General features: G+C 50.3%; 1 long non-coding RNA gene and 1 pseudogene across 2 annotated transcripts in view; one reads left to right on the top strand and one right to left on the bottom strand.

Moving 5' to 3' along the window:
* Positions 1 to 14,289, bottom strand: part of LOC310904789 (ubiquitin carboxyl-terminal hydrolase 42-like) — a 251,468-nt pseudogene that overhangs the window by 211,683 nt on the left and 25,496 nt on the right. The gene's annotated exons all lie outside the window — the stretch shown is intronic.
* LOC310904833 lies at positions 8,896 to 9,515 on the top strand. Its single transcript, XR_014588615.1, has 2 exons — positions 8,896 to 9,038; positions 9,153 to 9,515. It is a non-coding gene; the product is annotated as an uncharacterized lncRNA (long non-coding RNA).

The following is a 14,289-nucleotide window of genomic DNA, read 5'->3' as shown; positions in this document are numbered from 1 at the left end:
GGGGGGCAGTTGGGAGCTGGTTGTACACCTTTGGGGCCTGAGTCTGGGGTGTGGGGGCTGGGGCTGAGGCCTGGGGCCTGGGGCATGCATCTGGGTGGTGGTGGTGGGGGGTCCAGTTCATGGGGGGGGTGGGTTGGGAGCTGCTTGTGGACAGTTGGGGTCTGCATCCGGGTGTGGCTGGGGCCTGCTTGTAGACTTCTGCAGCCTGTGTCTGGTGTTTGGGGGCTTTTCTGTAGTGTTTGGGGATTGCATTTTGGCTTTGGGATGTGTCTAGAGCTTCTGGGGCCTAGCTGTAGTGCTTGGGGCCTGCGTCTGGGGCTTTTCTGTAGCATTTTGGTAGCGTGTTTGTGATTTGGGGTCTGTATCCAGGGTTTTGCCTTTTTTGTAGTTTTCAGCTTTGTGTCTGTTTCTTTGTTGGTTGCCTGGGGTTTGGGGTTTGGATCATTAGTCAGTGTCATTAGCGTCGGGGGGTTGATATGAAGGGTTAGGGTTGTGGTTAGAGTTGTTAGGGTTAAAGAGAATAAGGATTTTAGGGTAAGGGGATCAAGGTTGTGGGAATAAAAATGTTTTTGCACAGAGTTACATCGTTTAGAGGGAAGGAAGGTGGTATTGATATATGCTTGCAGTGATAAGAAAGCTTAACAGACAACCTTGTAAAATGCAGACAACCAGAATCCTTAGAGCAATTGGGTGGAAATCACGGTGTAAGAAACATTACCACCTCAAAGAGGAAAACAGTCAAGAAAAAAATAAAATTGACTAGTAACAGGCCAGCAGCTGTGTATTTTCTGTGAAGCACTGGATAGATTGTGAACATGGATTACCCAGTCAATGGGGAAACTGGGGAGGGTCCTGGTCACCGAGAGGAAAAAAAAAATTATATAAACTGTGTTATGGAACTAGTAGGTGGCTTGTGGGACGCCTGCCATTGCAATCGTGAATAAAAATGCTACCTCACTGAGATACTTGCCTGAGCCTATGGTATTGGTTACAGAGTGTTTCTAATAAGGTGTTAGGGTGTTAAGGTTTCAGGGCTAAGGCACTAGGGTTGGGTTTCAGGGTTAGGGTTTCCAGGGTTTAGGGTTAGGATTTTAAGGTTGTTAGGGTTGGAGTTATAAGGGTTAGGGTTTGGGGGTTAGTGTGTTAAGGTTTTAAAGTATTTTGTGGTTTTAGTGTTGATAGGGTTTTTAGGGTTAGGGTCTTAGGGTTTTAGTTATGGTCAGGTATTTAGGGTTAGGGTTTTAAGGTCTTATTTTTTTTTTTTAAGGTTAGGGTCTCCAGCGTTAGGGCTTTGAGAATCTTTACGTTTTGGGTTAGGGTTTAGAGGGTCTTAATTTTTAGGGTTAGGGCTTTTAGGCGTAGTTCTAGTGTGGTAAATTTTATCGGGTTAGGACTGTAAGGGTTTTTAGGGTTAGGGTTTCTAGGGTTTTTTGGGGTAGGGGTTAGGGTTAGATCCGTGGGAGCCGTAGTGTTAGGGGTCAGGGTTCTTAGGGCTAAGGCCCAATATTAGGGTGGAAGGCCAAACTAAGGGGGGAGCCCCCCCAAAATTGAAGGGTCGAAGCCCCAATTTAGGGGAAGGAACGTCAAAATTGTGGGGTCCCCCAAAATTGGGCGGAAGAACTTTTAATATTAGGGGGGAACCCAAAAAAGGAGGCTGGGGGACTCTACAATCGGTTGTGTCCCCCCCAAATTAGGGGAGGAACCCCCAAAATTGGGTGGGCGAACCCCCAAATTGGGGGGAAGAAGACTTAAATGGAAGTGTGAAATTCCAGAATTGAATGTGGACCCCCCCCAGACCTGGGGAGGAATCCCCAAACTTGGGGGGGACCCTCAAAATTGGGGTTAAAGCCCCAGATCCCGGGGAGCTAAGCCCCAAATTAAGGGAAGGAACCTCAAACATGTGGTGAGAACCCCAACATTGGGGGAAAGAACCTTAATATTAGGGTGGCAGGCCAAGAAAGGATGGTGGGGGCCTCCAAAATTGTGGGGGGCTTGGAACTGGGGGGAATCCCCAAAATGGAGGGGGAACCCCAAAAGTGGGGGGGGGGCGAAGCACCAAATTAGGGGAAGGAACCCCAAAATTGCGGGGAAGAACTCTGAAATGGAGAGCTGAAAACCCGAAATTGAGGGGAAACCCCCCAAAACGGCGGGAAAACCCTCCATAAACACGAAACCGGTAATGTAACAGAGCAAAAAATGGCGTCCTACGGCACGCTGCGAGGCTCAATTTTCTGGGGAGTGCTGGGAAATGTAGTTCTTGGCCACCGGGTTTCCGGGAGTCCATATTGTTTTCCCAGAGCATGCCGGGAGATGTAGTTCTCGGACACTGGGCTTCCGGGAGGCCATGTTGGTTTCCCATCTTTGCTAGACTCCGGGTGCTCTGGCTTCACAGAGAAACCCCCAAACTGAAAAATGTACCTGCTAATATATTGGGCTCTAAATGTAGCCCTGGGTTAATTGAATAACAATCCCTGGGTAAGATTGAAGTGCAGGAGGGGTTGGCTACGGTTTTAAGAGCCGGTTTGCAGAAAAGGGATTTCCCGTTAAGAAATGGCATATACTGATTGTTCTCTTCCTTGCTCTGCCAAGACCTGAAGCACATCTTGGAAGCCAGGCAGAATCCGTGGAGCCAATGGAGTTCTCAAGCTCGACTTCAGCTTCTTCCCAGCTAGAAGAAGCAAGGACACGCCGGCTGAGTTCCACAGGCAACGCGCCCGTATCTGTAGACGAGGATTTAGAGATGCTACTTTGGGAACTCTCAGACGGCATACTGGAAGCCGAGCTCGACTTGGACCCAGGGAAGGATGAGGATGACCTCCTCCTTGAGCTTTCCAAGATGATTGATGATTGAACTGCATAGTCCTATGGTATATTAAAAAAAAAAAAAAAAAAAAAAAAAAGAAAACAACTCTTCTTCTTGTTGGATACCCCGAGGTGATCCTTTTTCTAACTGAGGCTTTGCAATGAGACTTAAAGCACAGTTGGAACTGGTAGAAATTGGCAGGATCTGCACTCAGTTGTCCTAAGTTTCCCTGCTGGTCAGAGTTAAGGTCTTGTGCATGGTTCCGTAACTATAGGTGGCTACCTTTGATATCAAGAGGACAAAGCACTTGTTTCTTTTGGCACAGAAAGATGTCCATCAGCACGCTGTGGTGGCTGTGAATTGACGTAGTGATGGAGCGATGCTCTGAAGGCTTAAACGGAAAGCTTCTTCCTTCCGCCCCCCCTTGGCACAGCTCGATGTTGGGCACATTGTGAAGCCTGGGTGTTCTGATTTCTCGGACAGTTGATACCCAAATCCCGGAGTTACTATGTCAACTCTTGACTTTTATTTGTGTATGCCATTGTTTTGACTGTAATCTTTTCAGATGATGAAGCTGTAGGGGCGGGAGGGAGCAAAATAATTATTCTAGCGTTGTGGACCAAACATGCTGCCAGGAGTGGTGGTGGTGGGGTCAGCCCACCCGGCCTTACTTTCAATTATCAGGGATGATAAAATGGTGTGAAAAGCAGCAGCTCTGCGATACGGCTACGCTACCCCCACTCCCTTCTCTTGTGCTGTACCAAAGTTCCCCCAAGCTTTGGTTGGTGCTTTTTGCTGGTGACAGTAGGACTCCAGGGCGAGTAGTCGGGACTCTCCTGCAGTAGCTGGGTCAATTAAGGGTTGGTTTAAGTGCCTCCTGGTTTTTAAAATTGCTCCCCTGAGCTGCTGGCTCTGCTGCCTGCTACAGCAAATGTTCGGGTGCCATCAGCGTCGCACTTGGGCGTGGGCACTGACCCTGCGGAGGAGAGCTGAGACTCGCGTGTATTGTGTACCCTGCCGCCAGTGATCGTTTTCCCCTAGCAGATCTATTTTGAATCATTTCCCTAAATTTTAGAGGAACTTTAGGCTCTTTGTGCTATGATTTGTGAAGCTGTAGGGGCCCTCAGGCATTTGCTGCTGGCAGAGGAAAACCGCGTGTCGAATTTGTTGTAAATACTTTCTGTTTGGACAACAACGCCTGTGTGTGTGTGTGTGTGTGTGTGTGTGTGTGTGTGTGCGTGCTTTGACGACCCCCTGCGACGCCCCAGCTCCGCGAGGGAAGCTTTGAAGCGGCTCTGGGAAAACCTCTGCGGAAGAAACCGCTGCTAGTGACTTGCGGAAAAGGGACTCCACAATCAGTGAGATTGTAAAGTAGGTATGTTTATTCAGCGCTGGGCAGCACGGGAGGTCGTGGGCATGAAGATTGATGACTCTTCCTCGTCACCGCTAGTTGACCTCTTGTCTTTGCACAGACTCAGTTGCTCCTTGGCTCTTGTCCATCTGCAGGACCAGTTTCTCCCAGTTTCTTAAGACAGGCTCACTCTCTTATGAGGAGACTGACCTTGGTAAGGGGCCCAAGGCTTCTTGCTTTAGTTAATTGGCACAATGCACCATAGTTAGCAAAGACGCTAAGTAGCATCCTAGTTTAACGCTGTCAGCGCTCTATCTCTACTTGATAAGATTCTCCTAACTCCCTCTCTCACTGGAGCCCACGCAGCCCTCCGTCCTGCCGAAGGACTTCACGGGGACTTCTGCCGGCTCCGGGTGCCCGCACACAGACAGAAATGGCTTTGAGAGAAAACAATCAGGAGGAGGAGAGCTCAGAGACTGCGGCCGGCTTCGGCCACCTTCCCCTCGCTTTCCCTCTCCGTGTTCAAACCGAGCACTGTTCTGCCGTCAACCTTCGCTGCCTCTGCCCGCGGCGCTGGGCTTTCGCGTGTGCCATTGCTCCTCTACGTATTTTATCCTTCCTTTTGTAAGGAATGGTCCAGCAATTCGTGTCACTAAGGGATTTGAAGGGTTAACATCGAGGCCCGGGTCTAGGTGATAAGAGAACAAAGGGGTTTTTAGGGAAAAGTGCTGACTACTGCAGGGGATGTTGCTAGAGTTTCTGAAATCCGGCGCAGAGGCTCCCAAACGAGGAGGAAGGGGGAGCTGAAGGACAATTGAAGGACAAAAGCCTGGGAGGAAGACAACCAGCATTCAGCCCAAGCAAGCCCCGAGAGACCACCAGAGACTGGTACGCAGGCGCCCCTGGGAGGGGTTTCGGATTCCGGAAACCAATTCTAATAACCCTGCCTCTTCTCGAAGTAGTAATGAATATGTATTAGCCTGGGAGCATCAAAACCAGCCGCCTTACGTAACAGGTGTGCGTCCTGGGGGAGCAGAGACTCCCGGCGCACCCAGCGCTGCTTGCTTGCCTCTATTCGTTTAATAAATTGTAAACTTTGATTGTAATCCTATTTGGATTTATAACAGCCATTTATAACACTTTTTATATTTGTATTTTATTTAAGGCTGTCTTGCCCCCCTCCCCCCCCAGCCTCGCTGCTCGCCAATAAAGCTGGCGCAGGGGCTAAGGGATTTGAAGGGCCTGCTTGTACACCTAAGGGATTTGAGGGCCTGCTTGTACACCTTTGGGGACTGCCTCTTTTGGGGGGGGGTGGGGGGGTGTTAGGAGCTGCTTGTGTACTTTTTTAGGCATTCCTCTGAGAGGGGGTTGGGAGCTTCGTGTATACTGGGGGGGGAGGGCCTCCCTCGAGGTGGAAGGGGGGGGGGTTGGAGCGTTTCTACACTGTAGGGGCCTGCCTGTACACTTTTGGGGCCTGCCTTGGAGTGGTTGGGAACTGCTTGTACACCTTTGGGGCCTGCGTCTGCGCGGGGCGGGGGGGGTTGGGGGGTTGGAGCTGGTTTTAACCTTTCGGGCTTGCATCTGGAGGGGGTTGGGGCCTGCCTTTGGGGGGGTGGTTGTGAGCTGCTTGTATACTGTTAGGGCCTGCCTTGGGGGAGGGGTTGGGGCATGTGCCTTGGGGGCATGGGGTTGGGAGCTGCTTCTACGCTGTAGGGGTCTGGGTCTTGGGGGGTTGGGGCTGTTTGTACACCTTTGCGGCGTGCCTCTGGGGAGGATGGGGAGTTGCTTGTACACCTTTGGGGCCTGTGTCTGGGGGGGGTTGGGGCCTGTGCCGGGGGGGTTGGGAGCTGCTTGTACGCTCTAGGGTCCTCTGGCAGGCTTTGGGGCCTCCCTTTGAGGGGGGCAGTTGGGAGCTGGTTGTACACCTTTGGGGCCTGAGTCTGGGGTGTGGGGGCTGGGGCTGAGGCCTGGGGCCTGGGGCATGCATCTGGGTGGTGGTGGTGGGGGGTCCAGTTCATGGGGGGGGTGGGTTGGGAGTTGCTTGTGGACAGTTGGGGTCTGCATCCGGGTGTGGCTGGGGCCTGCTTGTAGACTTCTGCAGCCTGTGTCTGGTGTTTGGGGGCTTTTCTGTAGTGTTTGGGGATTGCATTTTGGCTTTGGGATGTGTCTAGAGCTTCTGGGGCCTAGCTGTAGTGCTTGGGGCCTGCGTCTGGGGCTTTTCTGTAGCATTTTGGTAGCGTGTTTGTGATTTGGGGTCTGTATCCAGGGTTTTGCCTTTTTTGTAGTTTTCAGCTTTGTGTCTGTTTCTTTGTTGGTTGCCTGGGGTTTGGGGTTTGGATCATTAGTCAGTGTCATTAGCGTCGGGGGGTTGATATGAAGGGTTAGGGTTGTGGTTAGAGTTGTTAGGGTTAAAGAGAATAAGGATTTTAGGGTAAGGGGATCAAGGTTGTGGGAATAAAAATGTTTTTGCACAGAGTTACATCGTTTAGAGGGAAGGAAGGTGGTATTGATATATGCTTGCAGTGATAAGAAAGCTTAACAGACAACCTTGTAAAATGCAGACAACCAGAATCCTTAGAGCAATTGGGTGGAAATCACGGTGTAAGAAACATTACCACCTCAGAGAGGAAAACAGTCAAGAAAAAAATAAAATTGACTAGTAACAGGCCAGCAGCTGTGTATTTTCTGTGAAGCACTGGATAGATTGTGAACATGGATTACCCAGTCAATGGGGAAACTGGGGAGGGTCCTGGTCACCGAGAGGAAAAAAAAAATTATATAAACTGTGTTATGGAACTAGTAGGTGGCTTGTGGGACGCCTGCCATTGCAATCGTGAATAAAAATGCTACCTCACTGAGATACTTGCCTGAGCCTATGGTATTGGTTACAGAGTGTTTCTAATAAGGTGTTAGGGTGTTAAGGTTTCAGGGCTAAGGCACTAGGGTTGGGTTTCAGGGTTAGGGTTTCCAGGGTTTAGGGTTAGGATTTTAAGGTTGTTAGGGTTGGAGTTATAAGGGTTAGGGTTTGGGGGTTAGTGTGTTAAGGTTTTAAAGTATTTTGTGGTTTTAGTGTTGATAGGGTTTTTAGGGTTAGGGTCTTAGGGTTTTAGTTATGGTCAGGTATTTAGGGTTAGGGTTTTAAGGTCTTATTTTTTTTTTTTTTAAGGTTAGGGTCTCCAGCGTTAGGGCTTTGAGAATCTTTACGTTTTGGGTTAGGGTTTAGAGGGTCTTAATTTTTAGGGTTAGGGCTTTTAGGCGTAGGTCTAGTGTGGTAAATTTTATCGGGTTAGGACTGTAAGGGTTTTTAGGGTTAGGGTTTCTAGGGTTTTTTGGGGTAGGGGTTAGGGTTAGATCCGTGGGAGCCGTAGTGTTAGGGGTCAGGGTTCTTAGGGCTAAGGCCCAATATTAGGGTGGAAGGCCAAACTAAGGGGGGAGCCCCCCCCAAAATTGAAGGGTCGAAGCCCCAATTTAGGGGAAGAAACGTCAAAATTGTGGGGTCCCCCAAAATTGGGCGGAAGAGCTCTTAATATTGGGGGAAACCCAAAAAAGGAGGGTGGGGGACTCTAAAATTGGGGGGACCCCCCAAATTGGTTGTGTCCCCCCCCAAATTGGTTGTGTCCCCCCCAAAATTGGTTGTGTCCCCCCCAATTAGGGGAGGAACCCCCAAAATTGGGTGGGCGAACCCCCATATTGGGGGGGCAGAACACTTAAATGGAAGTGTGAAATTCCAGAATTGAATGTGGACCCCCCAGAACAGTCTTCAGGGGTTTAGTGTGGTAAATTTTATCGGGTTAGGGCTGTAAGGGTTTTTAGGGTTAGGGTTTCTAGGGTTTGTTGGGGTAGGGGTTAGGGTTAGATCCGTGGTTGCCATAGCGTTAGGGGTCAAGGTTCTTAGGGGTTAGGCCTAATATTAGGGCGGAAGGCCAAAATAAGAGGGTGGGAGCCCCCCCCAAAATTGAAGGGTTGAAGCCCCAAGTTAGGGGAAGGAACGTCAAAATTGTGGGGTCCCCCAAAATTGGGCGGAAGAACTTTTAATATTAGGGGGGAACCCAAAAAAGGAGGGTGGGGGACTCTACAATCGGTTGTGTCCCCCCCAAATTAGGGGAGGAACCCCCAAAATTGGGTGGGCGAACCCCCAAATTGGGGGGAAGAAGACTTAAATGGAAGTGTGAAATTCCAGAATTGAATGTGGACCCCCCCCAGACCTGGGGAGGAATCCCCAAACTTGGGGGGGACCCTCAAAATTGGGGTTAAAGCCCCAGATCCCGGGGAGCTAAGCCCCAAATTAAGGGAAGGAACCTCAAACGTGTGGTGAGAACCCCAACATTGGGGGAAAGAACCTTAATATTAGGGTGGCAGGCCAAGAAAGGATGGTGGGGGCCTCCAAAATTGTGGGGGGCTTGGAACTGGGGGGAATCCCCAAAATGGAGGGGGAACCCCAAAAGTGGGGGGGGGGGCGAAGCACCAAATTAGGGGAAGGAACCCCAAAATTGCGGGGAAGAACTCTGAAATGGAGAGCTGAAAACCCGAAATTGAGGGGAAACCCCCCAAAACGGCGGGAAAACCCTCCATAAACACGAAACCGGTAATGTAACAGAGCAAAAAATGGCGTCCTACGGCAAGGTGCGAGGCTCAATTTTCTGGGGAGTGCTGGGAAATGTAGTTCTTGGCCACCGGGTTTCCGGGAGTCCATATTGTTTTCCCAGAGCATGCCGGGAGATGTAGTTCTCGGACACTGGGCTTCCGGGAGGCCATGTTGGTTTCCCATCTTTGCTAGACTCCGGGTGCTCTGGCTTCACAGAGAAACCCCCAAACTGAAAAATGTACCTGCTAATATATTGGGCTCTAAATGTAGCCCTGGGTTAATTGAATAACAATCCCTGGGTAAGATTGAAGTGCAGGAGGGGTTGGCTACGGTTTTAAGAGCCGGTTTGCAGAAAAGGGATTTCCCGTTAAGAAATGGCATATACTGATTGTTCTCTTCCTTGCTCTGCCAAGACCTGAAGCACATCTTGGAAGCCAGGCAGAATCCGTGGAGCCAATGGAGTTCTCAAGCTCGACTTCAGCTTCTTCCCAGCTAGAAGAAGCAAGGACACGCCGGCTGAGTTCCACAGGCAACGCGCCCGTATCTGTAGACGAGGATTTAGAGATGCTACTTTGGGAACTCTCAGACGGCATACTGGAAGCCGAGCTCGACTTGGACCCAGGGAAGGATGAGGATGACCTCCTCCTTGAGCTTTCCAAGATGATTGATGATTGAACTGCATAGTCCTATGGTATATTAAAAAAAAAAAAAAAAAAGAAAAAAAAAAAAAGAAAACAACTCTTCTTCTTGTTGGATACCCCGAGGTGATCCTTTTTCTAACTGAGGCTTTGCAATGAGACTTAAAGCACAGTTGGAACTGGTAGAAATTGGCAGGATCTGCACTCAGTTGTCCTAAGTTTCCCTGCTGGTCAGAGTTAAGGTCTTGTGCATGGTTCCGTAACTATAGGTGGCTACCTTTGATATCAAGAGGACAAAGCACTTGTTTCTTTTGGCACAGAAAGATGTCCATCAGCACGCTGTGGTGGCTGTGAATTGACGTAGTGATGGAGCGATGCTCTGAAGGCTTAAACGGAAAGCTTCTTCCTTCCGCCCCCCCTTGGCACAGCTCGATGTTGGGCACATTGTGAAGCCTGGGTGTTCTGATTTCTCGGACAGTTGATACCCAAATCCCGGAGTTACTATGTCAACTCTTGACTTTTATTTGTGTATGCCATTGTTTTGACTGTAATCTTTTCAGATGATGAAGCTGTAGGGGCGGGAGGGAGCAAAATAATTATTCTAGCGTTGTGGACCAAACATGCTGCCAGGAGTGGTGGTGGTGGGGTCAGCCCACCCGGCCTTACTTTCAATTATCAGGGATGATAAAATGGTGTGAAAAGCAGCAGCTCTGCGATACGGCTACGCTACCCCCACTCCCTTCTCTTGTGCTGTACCAAAGTTCCCCCAAGCTTTGGTTGGTGCTTTTTGCTGGTGACAGTAGGACTCCAGGGCGAGTAGTCGGGACTCTCCTGCAGTAGCTGGGTCAATTAAGGGTTGGTTTAAGTGCCTCCTGGTTTTTAAAATTGCTCCCCTGAGCTGCTGGCTCTGCTGCCTGCTACAGCAAATGTTCGGGTGCCATCAGCGTCGCACTTGGGCGTGGGCACTGACCCTGCGGAGGAGAGCTGAGACTCGCGTGTATTGTGTACCCTGCCGCCAGTGATCGTTTTCCCCTAGCAGATCTATTTTGAATCATTTCCCTAAATTTTAGAGGAACTTTAGGCTCTTTGTGCTATGATTTGTGAAGCTGTAGGGGCCCTCAGGCATTTGCTGCTGGCAGAGGAAAACCGCGTGTCGAATTTGTTGTAAATACTTTCTGTTTGGACAACAACGCCTGTGTGTGTGTGTGTGTGTGTGTGTGTGTGTGTGTGTGCGTGCTTTGACGACCCCCTGCGACGCCCCAGCTCCGCGAGGGAAGCTTTGAAGCGGCTCTGGGAAAACCTCTGCGGAAGAAACCGCTGCTAGTGACTTGCGGAAAAGGGACTCCACAATCAGTGAGATTGTAAAGTAGGTATGTTTATTCAGCGCTGGGCAGCACGGGAGGTCGTGGGCATGAAGATTGATGACTCTTCCTCGTCACCGCTAGTTGACCTCTTGTCTTTGCACAGACTCAGTTGCTCCTTGGCTCTTGTCCATCTGCAGGACCAGTTTCTCCCAGTTTCTTAAGACAGGCTCACTCTCTTATGAGGAGACTGACCTTGGTAAGGGGCCCAAGGCTTCTTGCTTTAGTTAATTGGCACAATGCACCATAGTTAGCAAAGACGCTAAGTAGCATCCTAGTTTAACGCTGTCAGCGCTCTATCTCTACTTGATAAGATTCTCCTAACTCCCTCTCTCACTGGAGCCCACGCAGCCCTCCGTCCTGCCGAAGGACTTCACGGGGACTTCTGCCGGCTCCGGGTGCCCGCACACAGACAGAAATGGCTTTGAGAGAAAACAATCAGGAGGAGGAGAGCTCAGAGACTGCGGCCGGCTTCGGCCACCTTCCCCTCGCTTTCCCTCTCCGTGTTCAAACCGAGCACTGTTCTGCCGTCAACCTTCGCTGCCTCTGCCCGCGGCACTGGGCTTTCGCGTGTGCCATTGCTCCTCTACATATTTTATCCTTCCTTTTGTAAGGAATGGTCCAGCAATTCGTGTCACTAAGGGATTTGAAGGGTTAACATCGAGGCCCGGGTCTAGGTGATAAGAGAACAAAGGGGTTTTTAGGGAAAAGTGCTGACTACTGCAGGGGATGTTGCTAGAGTTTCTGAAATCCGGCGCAGAGGCTCCCAAACGAGGAGGAAGGGGGAGCTGAAGGACAATTGAAGGACAAAAGCCTGGGAGGAAGACAACCAGCATTCAGCCCGAGCAAGCCCCGAGAGACCACCAGAGACTGGTACGCAGGCGCCCCTGGGAGGGGTTTCGGATTCCGGAAACCAATTCTAATAACCCTGCCTCTTCTCGAAGTAGTAATGAATATGTATTAGCCTGGGAGCATCAAAACCAGCCGCCTTACGTAACAGGTGTGCGTCCTGGGGGAGCAGAGACTCCCGGCGCACCCAGCGCTGCTTGCTTGCCTCTATTCGTTTAATAAATTGTAAACTTTGATTGTAATCCTATTTGGATTTATAACAGCCATTTATAACACTTTTTATATTTGTATTTTATTTAAGGCTGTCTTGCCCCCCTCCCCCCCCAGCCTCGCTGCTCGCCAATAAAGCTGGCGCAGGGGCTAAGGGATTTGAAGGGCCTGCTTGTACACCTAAGGGATTTGAGGGCCTGCTTGTACACCTTTGGGGACTGCCTCTTTTGGGGGGGGGTGGGGGGGTGTTAGGAGCTGCTTGTATACTTTTTTAGGCATTCCTCTGAGAGGGGGTTGGGAGCTTCGTGTATACTGGGGGGGGAGGGCCTCCCTCGAGGTGGAAGGGGGGGGGGTTGGAGCGTTTCTACACTGTAGGGGCCTGCCTGTACACTTTTGGGGCCTGCCTTGGAGGGGTTGGGAACTGCTTGTACACCTTTGGGGCCTGCGTCTGCGCGGGGCGGGGGGGGTTGGGGGGTTGGAGCTGGTTTTAACCTTTCGGGCTTGCATCTGGAGGGGGTTGGGGCCTGCCTTTGGGGGGGTGGTTGTGAGCTGCTTGTATACTGTTAGGGCCTGCCTTGGGGGAGGGGTTGGGGCATGTGCCTTGGGGGCATGGGGTTGGGAGCTGCTTCTACGCTGTAGGGGTCTGGGTCTTGGGGGGTTGGGGCTGTTTGTACACCTTTGGGGCGTGCCTCTGGGGAGGATGGGGAGTTGCTTGTACACCTTTGGGGCCTGTGTCTGGGGGGGGTTGGGGCCTGTGCCGGGGGGGTTGGGAGCTGCTTGTACGCTCTAGGGTCCTCTGGCAGGCTTTGGGGCCTCCCTTTGAGGGGGGCAGTTGGGAGCTGGTTGTACACCTTTGGGGCCTGAGTCTGGGGTGTGGGGGCTGGGGCTGAGGCCTGGGGCCTGGGGCATGCATCTGGGTGGTGGTGGGGGGGGGTCCAGTTCATGGGGGGGGTGGGTTGGGAGCTGCTTGTGGACAGTTGGGGTCTGCATCCGGGTGTGGCTGGGGCCTGCTTGTAGACTTCTGCAGCCTGTGTCTGGTGTTTGGGGGCTTTTCTGTAGTGTTTGGGGATTGCATTTTGGCTTTGGGATGTGTCTAGAGCTTCTGGGGCCTAGCTGTAGTGCTTGGGGCCTGCGTCTGGGGCTTTTCTGTAGCATTTTGTTAGCGTGTTTGTGATTTGGGGTCTGTATCCAGGGTTTTGCTTTTTTTGTAGTTTTCAGCTTTGTGTCTGTTTCTTTGTTGGTTGCCTGGGGTTTGGGGTTTGGATCATTAGTCAGTGTCATTAGCGTCGGGGGGTTGATATGAAGGGTTAGGGTTGTGGTTAGAGTTGTTAGGGTTAAAGAGAATAAGGATTTTAGGGTAAGGGGATCAAGGTTGTGGGAATAAAAATGTTTTTGCACAGAGTTACATCGTTTAGAGGGAAGGAAGGTGGTATTGATATATGCTTGCAGTGATAAGAAAGCTTAACAGACAACCTTGTAAAATGCAGACAACCAGAATCCTTAGAGCAATTGGGTGGAAATCACGGTGTAAGAAACATTACCACCTCAAAGAGGAAAACAGTCAAGAAAAAAATAAAATTGACTAGTAACAGGCCAGCAGCTGTGTATTTTCTGTGAAGCACTGGATAGATTGTGAACATGGATTACCCAGTCAATGGGGAAACTGGGGAGGGTCCTGGTCACCGAGAGGAAAAAAAAAATTATATAAACTGTGTTATGGAACTAGTAGGTGGCTTGTGGGACGCCTGCCATTGCAATCGTGAATAAAAATGCTACCTCACTGAGATACTTGCCTGAGCCTATGGTATTGGTTACAGAGTGTTTCTAATAAGGTGTTAGGGTTTTAAGGTTTCAGGGCTAAGGCACTAGGGTTGGGTTTCAGGGTTAGGGTTTCCAGGGTTTAGGGTTAGGATTTTAAGGTTGTTAGGGTTGGAGTTATAAGGGTTAGGGTTTGGGGGTTAGTGTGTTAAGGTTTTAAAGTATTTTGTGGTTTTAGTGTTGATAGGGTTTTTAGGGTTAGGGTCTTAGGGTTTTAGTTATGGTCAGGTATTTAGGGTTAGGGTTTTAAGGTCTTATTTTTTTTTTTTTTAAGGTTAGGGTCTCCAGCGTTAGGGCTTTGAGAATCTTTACGTTTTGGGTTAGGGTTTAGAGGGTCTTAATTTTTAGGGTTAGGGCTTTTAGGCGTAGGTCTAGTGTGGTAAATTTTATCGGGTTAGGACTGTAAGGGTTTTTAGGGTTAGGGTTTCTAGGGTTTTTTGGGGTAGGGGTTAGGGTTAGATCCGTGGGAGCCGTAGTGTTAGGGGTCAGGGTTCTTAGGGCTAAGGCCCAATATTAGGGTGGAAGGCCAAACTAAGGGGGGAGCCCCCCCCAAAATTGAAGGGTCGAAGCCCCAATTTAGGGGAAGAAACGTCAAAATTGTGGGGTCCCCCAAAATTGGGCGGAAGAGTTCTTAATATTGGGGGAAACCCAAAAAAGGAGGGTGGGGGACTCTA

This window comes from Anser anser (assembly GCF_964211835.1).
Source record: "Anser anser genome assembly, chromosome: 10".
Taxonomy (NCBI): Eukaryota; Metazoa; Chordata; class Aves; order Anseriformes; family Anatidae; genus Anser; species Anser anser.
This window is presented reverse-complemented; position numbering and strand designations above follow the sequence as displayed.